Here is a 9,302-nt window from a genome sequence, read left to right as displayed (position 1 = left end):
TATCTATACGCCCCCAGATGTTTTTCCTGCGTTTCTTTTCGCAGCATGGACATGCACCTTAGGGCATGCCTCCCAGGGAAAGGAACCCCTAACGGAACTATTCTCCCTGGAAGATGTTTCTTACTAACCATGTAATATAACATAACTAGTCGGGCACTTGTCTGTTCACGCACTAATGACCCCTACGCCTGGTCTCCATGCATTCCCCGGTTCCTATATAACCGCATGGGAATTCGGACACACTCCGGACCGTCAGGTCCCGAGGCTGAAGCGAAAAGGTCGGCCATGACAAATGATCTACAATCCGGCTAGAAGGCATTATAAATGTCAATTAAATTACATAGTCATTTTGACTGATTGTATTCCTCTTCAATACCATCTAACAGGCTGTCTAATTTACAGTCCTGCTGGGAATACTTTGCGGCCAACTCTACTTGGCCGTATACTAAGCTTACAGGGATCTCCTTCCCATCGGGCCCTACAGGACCGACCTCGGCCATGTGGTTGGGGTCAGCCTTTGTGTACCGCGTCTTCACCATGGCCCAGGCCTCCCTAGCGCCTTGACGGCAGGCCGATATCTTCCACAATCGGAAGCGCCGCCGTGCTCCCTTTAGCTTCTCCGCAAGCTCTCCAAGACCTTCGGGCATGGAGACGGATGGCCACAGGGCCTGGGCGACGCCTTGCATCGCCTGCCGAACTCGATCGAGCAGTTGCGAGAGCTCGGGAAGAAGGTCACCCGTAGAACCGGGCATCTCCTCTGCAGGACGACCTGTTAGCACACCTACAGACATTGCTCTGTTAGTCGACTTCCCCGCCGAACTTTCTTTCAAAGGTTCGTTCAAGCACTTACTAAATATGCCGCGCCGAAGCCGCTGATTCTCCTTCACGGAGTCTGACAGCTGGGCACGAACATCTTTCAGCTCGACGCCCAGCTTGGTGTTGGCATCTTGGAGATCGTTCTTCTCCCGCCTCACCTTTGTCAGCACCTTCTCACCAGCCTTTAGCTGGCGTAGGAGGTGTTGCCTTTCCGGATTCAATCCGGCGCCATCTGCAATTTCATTTGTCAGATTCGCACCCATGCCGTGCTTCGCAAAATACTTATCTTTCGAAGTGTATATTACCAGAGGGGGTCTCCTTGGGCTCCCCTGCTGCGGCTAGTGCGGCCTCAAGTTGGGCTTTGCACTCTTCCAGCTCCTTGGACAGTAGGGAATTCTTTTCTGTAAGAACCTGCATAACAAATGATCCTTAAATCAGTTATTCTAACTGTTTCAAGTCTCGGGGGCTACTGGTATATATATATATAATTACCAAAATTTTCTTACCCGTATGTCTTTTACATATTGCTCCGTGGCTCTGGCTAGACCATTTTGAGCGGCACGGAGGTACGCATCTCCCGAGTTGAAGGCATCTAACGCCCCTTGGGAGAAACAAGCGTCGCGAAGAATTGTCCGGCGACGCCTGTGGTTCATGGCACTCTCCACCTCAGAGTTGGTGGCAGACAACCCGTCCACATCCTCCGTCGGAGGAGCGTCTGGCGCGCGCCTTGCGTTCGCCTCCGCCTCCGGACCAGGCTTTGGAGCCTGGCTGGTGGAGGCGCGATTGGCAGCCTCTCCGGATATAGTCCGGCGAGGTCTCTTTGTCCTGAAGAGAGCACGAGTGTCAATGTGCCTCGAAGGTATAACACCTGGGATAAGGGGGCGCGCCATACCTTTGCGCTGACGCCTCGGTCCGGACTGCACTTCTTTTCTGCCCACGGGGCCCTGCGGCCCCTCGTTGGCTTGTCGCCGCAGGTTCGGCCTTCCGCCTTCAAAAACCTCCCCTGCAAAGTTCGGTTGTAATCAGGAAACTGAAAACACGAGAGGGCGGACACCTATTCGGGGTACTGGGACTTCGATCTCAGTTACCTGGGAGGCCAGGATTAGCCCTGGGTAATCGGCCGTAATGGCCACCAAGGCGTTGTCCTTGCTCAATTGATGGAACACTCCATCAATCAGCTCCACAGATATGTCCGGATCCTCTTGAGAGGCCGGGTCGAGGGACCGTCCTGGGTCCTCGGGTTGTGGAGGAGGGCTGCTTATTTCCTTAACAGCCCGGCGCAGTTCCTGCGTTGAAGTCGTCAGACTGAATATTTAACAATGGGAATACAAAACGGATGGGCAAGTAAATGCGACCGCTTACCCAGCTTGGGGGATTGTGCATAGAGAATCCACCCTGTGGGTTGACGCGGAGAAATTCCTCCTCTTCTCCCTTATACAAAGTGGACAAGATCTTTAGTAGAGCGGCAGCTGAATCCGGCCCCTTACGGCCGTAGCGGGTGGCGTCGTCCTCCCCGTTGAAGTCCCACATGGGGTGGCTTCTATACTGAAGCGGCTGCACCCCCCGCATGATGCATTCGGCCATAACCCCGATCATGGTTAGTCCGGAATGGGCTAACAATCTTATTCGGCCCATCAGGTAAATGATGTCCCTGTCACTTTCCCTCTGAGGGCTCCGTGGACGCCAGCTTAGGCGCTTCTTTAAGGGAGCACTGTCGAATTCAGGGAGGCCGATCCGGATAGGATCCGGCAGCGGGACGTCTTCTATATAAAACCATTCCGAGGGCCAGTCTTCAGACGCCTTCTTTGGGGTTCCGGACAGATATCCGGTCCCGGCGATGCGCCACACTTCGGCTCCGCCCACTTGATACATTGACCCCTTCCTTAGAGCGGGGCACAAGGCAGAATAACCTTTTCCATAGCCCGAAATGAGCCTCGACGCCTAAAAATAGCTCACAGAGGGCTACGAAGCCCGCGATATGCCATACAGAGGCAGGCGTGCGATTGTGTAGCTGGAGGCCGTAGAACTCCAGCAGCCCCCGGAGAAATGGATGGATTGGAAATCCGAGCCCCCTTATTAAATAAGGGACGAGGCACACCCGCTCTCCTTTGGAGGGATTAGGGGCACTTCCGCTTGCTCTCCGCCGTTATAGACGGCAAGACCGGCTCGAACCGGGATCATATAGGCCAGGGGGAGAAATCCCTTGGTCTGGAGCGTCACTAGCTCGCTATGTGGGATGGAGCATCTCTCCCAATATCCAGGCTAAGGGCTGGAAGGGCGAAAGGAGGAGTTGCGATGGCTGGCCATGGTGGAATGGACCTTTGTCGGATGCGCTCTAATGAACACCCGCGAAGGGGGGAAGATGTGGTTTGGATCTAAATCCTCGTCCCCTTAAATAGGGCAGCTCATTTACGCGGCTAGGGGTGTGAATGTAAAAACACTCAGACTTTTCATATTCGTTTGACACGTGGGAAGCGGCCAATATTGGGCGTAGAAGCCAAGGAGCACAACATCTACAAGAAACCGGACTTTATTCAACAGGTACACGTAATTTGGGGAGAACCCGCCTTGCAATGCCGAAGACAATCTACGCGCCGGACTCATCGTCATTGAAGCCTGGTTCAGGGGCTACTGAGGGAGTCCTGGATAAGGGGGTGTTCAGATAGCCGGACTATACCTTCAGCCGAATTCCTGGACTATGAAGGTACAAGATTGAAGACTTCATCCCGTGTCCGGAAGGGACTTTCCTTGGCGTGGAATGCAAGCTGGGGGAAGAAATCCCTTGGTTTAAAGCACCACTAGTTTGCTGTGCGGGACGGAATATCTCTCCCAATCTCTGGGCTTGGGGCTAGGGGAGTGAGAGCAGGAGCTGCGTCGACCGGCCATGATGGAATGGATCTCTATCGAATGCGCTCCTATGAAGGCTCGCCAAGGGAGGATGGTGTGATTTGGATCTGAATCCTCGTCTTTTTAATAGGCAGCTCATTCACACAGCTAGGGGGTAAATGTAAAAACACCCTAGCTCTTCACATTCGCTCGACACGTGGAAAGTGGCCATTATTGGGCATGGAAGCCAAGGAGTGCAACATTCACAAGAGGTCGGACACTATTTCGACAGGTACACGGAATTTGGAGAGGAACCCGCTTTGCAATGCCGAAAACAATACTGCGTGTCGGACTCATCGTTATTGAAGCCTGGTTCGGGGGCTACTGAGGGAGTCCTAAATTAGGGGGTCTCCGAACAGCCAGACTATATCCTTTGGCCGAACTGTGAGACTATGAAGATACAAGATTGAAGACTTCATCTCGTGTGCGGATGGGACTCTACTTGGCGTGGAAGGCAAGCTAGGCAATACGGATATGGATATCTCCTCCTTTGTAACCGACCTTGTGTAACCCTAACCCTCTCCGGTGTCTATATAAACCGAAGGGTTTTAGTCCGTAGGACAACAACCATAACATACAATCATACCATAGGCTAGCTTCTAGGGTTTAGCCTCTCCGATCTCGTGGTAGATCTACTCTTGTACTACCCATATCATCAATATTAATCAAGCAGGACGTAAGGTTTTACCTACATCAAGAGGGCCCGAACTTGGGTAAAACATCATGTCCCCTTCCTCCTATTACCATCCGGCCTAGACGCACAGTTCGGGACCCCCTACCCGAGATCCGCCGGTTTTGACACCAACAACTCCCCTTTCCAAGTCCCACTAGGATGGGGAAGGAAGGAGTAGGAGAGGGGAAAGGCAAGGGGGGCGCCGCCCCCCTTCCTTATCCTATTCGAACTCAAGGGGAGGGGCGCGTGGCCTACCCTGCTCAGCCCCTGTCTCTCCGCTAGGGCCCATCAAGGCCCATTAGCCCCCGGGGGGTTTCGGTAACCCCTGCGGCACTCCGGCTTTCTCTGAGATCACCCGAAACCCTTCCGGTGTCCGAATATAGCCGTCCAATATATCAATCATTATGTCTCGACCATTTCGAGACTCCTCGTCATGTTCGTGATAACATCCGGGACCCGAACTACCTTAGGTACATCAAAACACATAAACTCATAATACTGATCGTCACTGAACGTTAAGCGTGCAGACCCTATGGGTTCGAGAACTATGTAGACATGACCGAGACTCATCTCCGGTCACTAACCAATAGAGGAACCTGGATGCTCATATTGGTTCCTACATATTCTATGAAGATCTTTATCGGTCAAATCAGCTAACAACATACGTTGTTCCCTTTGTCATCTGTATGTTACTTGCCCGAGATTCGATCGTCGGTATCTCAATACCTAGTTCAATCTCGTTACCAGAAAGTCTCTTTACTCGTTCCGTAATACATCATCCCGCAACTAACTCGTTACCAGAAAGTCTCTTTACTCGTTGCTTGCAAGTCTTATAGTGATGTGCATTACCGAGAGGGCCCAGAGACACCTCTCCGACAATCGGAGTGACAAATCCCAATCTCGATCTATGCCAACTCAACAAGTACCATCGGAGACACCTGTAGAGCACCTTTATAATGAACCAGTTACATTTTGACGTTTGGTAGCACACAAAGTGTTCCTCCGATATTCGGGAGTTGCATAATCTCATAGTCATAGGAACATGTATAAGTCATGAAGAAAGCAATAGCAATATACTAAACGATCAAATGCTAAGCTAACGGAATGGGTCAAGTCAATCACATCATTCTCTAATGATGTGATCCCGTTAATCAAATGACAACTCATGTCTATGGTTAGGAAACTTAACCATCTTTGATTCAACGAGCTAGTCAAGTAGAGGCATACTAGTGACACTTTGTTTGTCTATGTATTCACACATGTACTAAGTTTCCGGTTAATACAATTCTAGCATGAATAATAAACATTTATCATGATATAAGGAAATATAAATAACAACTTTATTATTGCCTCTAGGGCATATTTCCTTCAACCTCCCACTTGCACTAGAGTCAATAATCTAGATTACATAGTAATGATTCTAACACCCATGGAGTCTTGGTGCTAATCATGTTTTGCTCATGAGAGAGGCTGAAAGCACAAGTGCTCCCTGGGTGGTTTTGGTAATTAATGTCAACATATCTCTTATTGGACTAACACTTTTACCTAGTATGTTTCAGATAAGTTCAACAATGGAGTGGCATGGACTAGAGGATGTGGAACCCCTTCAAGATGCTAAGGACAAAGGATTGGCTCAAGCTTCAAGATCAAGACTCTACATTTTCTATTTTAGTGATCCAAGATCACATTGAGTCTATAGGAAAAGCCAATACTATCAAGAGGGGATGAGGTGTTGCTTAATGGCTTGCTTGCTCAAAGTGCTTAGTGATATGCTCCAAAACCCTCAACTACCTTCCCACATCCACATATGACCTAAACCAAAAGTTAAACTCGTCCCCACCGATTCTATCTATCCGGCGCCATCGAGTTTCAGATGTCATAGCCACTGCCACAAACCCTAGCAAATAGGTTTCACCGATAAGGATCTCGGTCTCACCGAGATGGGATTGTAATCTCTCTGTGTATGTCCATTACCAAAATCGGTCTCACCGAGTTTGAGCAATCGGTACTACCGAGATTACAATGCAAACCCTCTGGTTAGCTTATTACCAAAATTGGTCCCACCGAGTTTGTGTAATCGGCCTCACCGAGTTTGCCTGACCAACTCTCTGGTTAGCTTATTACCAAAATCGGTCCCACCGAGTTTGTGTAATCGGTCACACCGAGATTATGTTATGCCCTAACCCTAACCACATCGGTCCTACCGAGTTGCATCTCAGTCCCACCGAAAATCCTAACGGTCACTCGGTTTGCTGAATCGGTCCGACCGAGTTTAACCATTCGGTCCCACTGAGTTTGGCAAACTGTGTGTAATGGTTAGATTTTGTGTGGAGGCTATATATACCCCTCCACCCACTCTTCATTCATGGAGGGAGCCATCAGAACATACCTACACTTCCAATACACATTTTCTAAGAGAGAACCACCCAAACTTGTGTTGAGGTCAAGATATTCCATTCCAACCATATGAATCTTGATCTCTAGACTTTCCCAACTTGCTTTCCACTCAAATCTTCTTTCCACCAAATCCAAATCCTGTGAGAGAGAGTTGAGTGTTGGGGAGACTATCATTTGAAGCACAAGAGCAAGGGGTTCATCATCAACACACCATTTGTTACTTCTTGGAGAGTGGTGTCTCCTAGATTGGCTAGGTGTCACTTGGGAGCCTCCAACAAGATTGTGGAGTTGAACCAAGGAGTTTGTAAGGGCAAGGAGATCGCCTACTTCGTGAAGATCTACCACTAGTGAGGCAAGTCCTTCGTGGGAGACGACCGTGATGGAATAGACAAGGTTGCTTATTCGTGGACCCTTCGTGGGTGGAGCCCTCCGTGGACTCACGAAACCGTTACCCTCCGTGGACTCGCGAAAACGTGGATGTACAATAGCACCACCTATTGGAACCACGACAAAAACATCCGTGTCTCCAATTGCATTTGAATACTCCAAACCCTTCTCTTTACATTCTTGCAAGTTGCATGCTTTACTTTCCGCTGCTCATATACTCATTGCATGCTTGCTTGATATGTATTGTGTTTGTTAAACTTGTTCTTAAACTCCACTTAAACTTAAGAATATTAAAAACTGCAACTTTTGGCACTTAGTGTCTAATCACCCCCCCCCCCTCTAGACACCTCTTCTCGATCCTTTCAGAGGCTTAGTCAACGGGTCTGTAACATTCAGATCCGTATGTATCTTGCGAATCTCTATGTCTCCCTCCTTGACTTGATCGCGGATGGAATTGAGGCGTCTCTTGATGTTCTTGGTTCTCTTGTGGAATATGGATTCCTTTGCCAAGGCAATTGCACCATTATTGTCAAAAAAGATTTTCATTGGACCCGATGCACTAGGTATGACACCTAGATCGGATATGAAATCCTTCATCCAGACTCCTTCATTTGCCGCTTCCGAAGCAGCTATGTACTCCGCTTCGCATGTAGATCCCGCCATGATGCTTTTCTTAGAACTACACCAACTGACAGCTCCACCGTGCAATATAAACATGTATCCGGTTTGTGACTTAGAGTCATCCAGATCAGTATCAAAGCTTGCATCGATGTAAACACTTACGAAGAGCTCTTTGTCACCTAAATAACGAGAAACATATCCTTAGTCCTTTTCAGGTATTTCAGGATGTTCTTGACCGCTGTCCAGTGATCCACTACTGGATTACTTTGGTACCTCCCTGCTAAACTAATAGCAAGGCACACATCAGGTCTGGTACACAACATTGCATACATGATAGAGCCTATGGCTGAAGCATAGGGAACACCTTTCATTTTCTCTCTATCTTCTGCAGTGGTCGGGCATTGAGTCTGACTCAACTTCACACCTTGTAACACAGGCAAGAACCCTTCCTTTCCTTGATCCATTTTGAACTTCTTCAAAACTTTATCAAGGTATGTGCTTTGTGAAAGTCTAATTAAGTGTCTTGATCTATCTCTATAGATCTTGATGCCCAATATATAAGCAGCTTCACCGAGGTCTTTCATTGAAAAACTCTTATTCAAATATCCTTTTATGCTATCCATAAATTCTATATCATTTCCAATCAATAATATGTCATCCACATATAATATTAGAAATGCTACAGAGCTCCCACTCACTTTCTTGTAAATACAGGCTTCTCCAAAAGTTTGTATAAAACCATATGCTTTGATCACACTATCAAAACGTTTATTCCAACTCCGAGATGCTTGCACCAGTCCATAGATGGATCGCTGGAGCTTACACACTTTGTTAGCATCCTTTGGATCGATAAAACCTTCAGGTTGCATCATATATAACTCCTCTTCCAGAAATCAATTTAGGAATGCAGTCTTTGCATCCATTTGCCAACTTTCATAATCATAAAATGCGGCAATTGCTAACATGATTCGGACGAACTTAACCATCGCTACAGGTGAGAAAGTCTCATCGTAGTCAACTCCTTGAAGTTGTTGAAAACCTTTCGCAACAAGTCGAGCTTTGTAGACAGTAACATTACCGTCAGCGTCAGTCTTCTTCTTGAAGATCCATTTATTCTCGATGGCTTGCCGATCATCGGGCAAGTCAACCAAAGTCCACACTTTGTTCTCATACATGGATCCCATCTCAGATTTCATGGCCTCAAGCCATTTTGCGGAATCTGGGCTCATCATCGCTTCCTCATAGTTCATAGGTTCGTCATGGTCAAGTAACATGACCTCCAGAACAGGATTACCGTACCACTCTGGTGCGGATCTTACTCTGGTTAACCTACGAGGTTCGTTAGTAACTTGATCTGAAGTTACAGGATCATCATCATTAGCTTCCTCACTAATTGGTGTAGGAGTCACAGGAACATATTTATGTGATGAACTACTTTCCAATAAGGGAGCAGGTACAGTTACCTCATCAAGTTCTACTTTCCTCCCACTCACTTCTTTCGAGAGAAACTCCTTCTCTAGAA

The sequence above is a fragment of the Triticum aestivum genome, chromosome 4A, assembly GCF_018294505.1.
Source record: "Triticum aestivum cultivar Chinese Spring chromosome 4A, IWGSC CS RefSeq v2.1, whole genome shotgun sequence".
In the NCBI taxonomy this organism is placed as follows: Eukaryota; Viridiplantae; Streptophyta; class Magnoliopsida; order Poales; family Poaceae; genus Triticum; species Triticum aestivum.
This window is presented reverse-complemented; position numbering follows the sequence as displayed.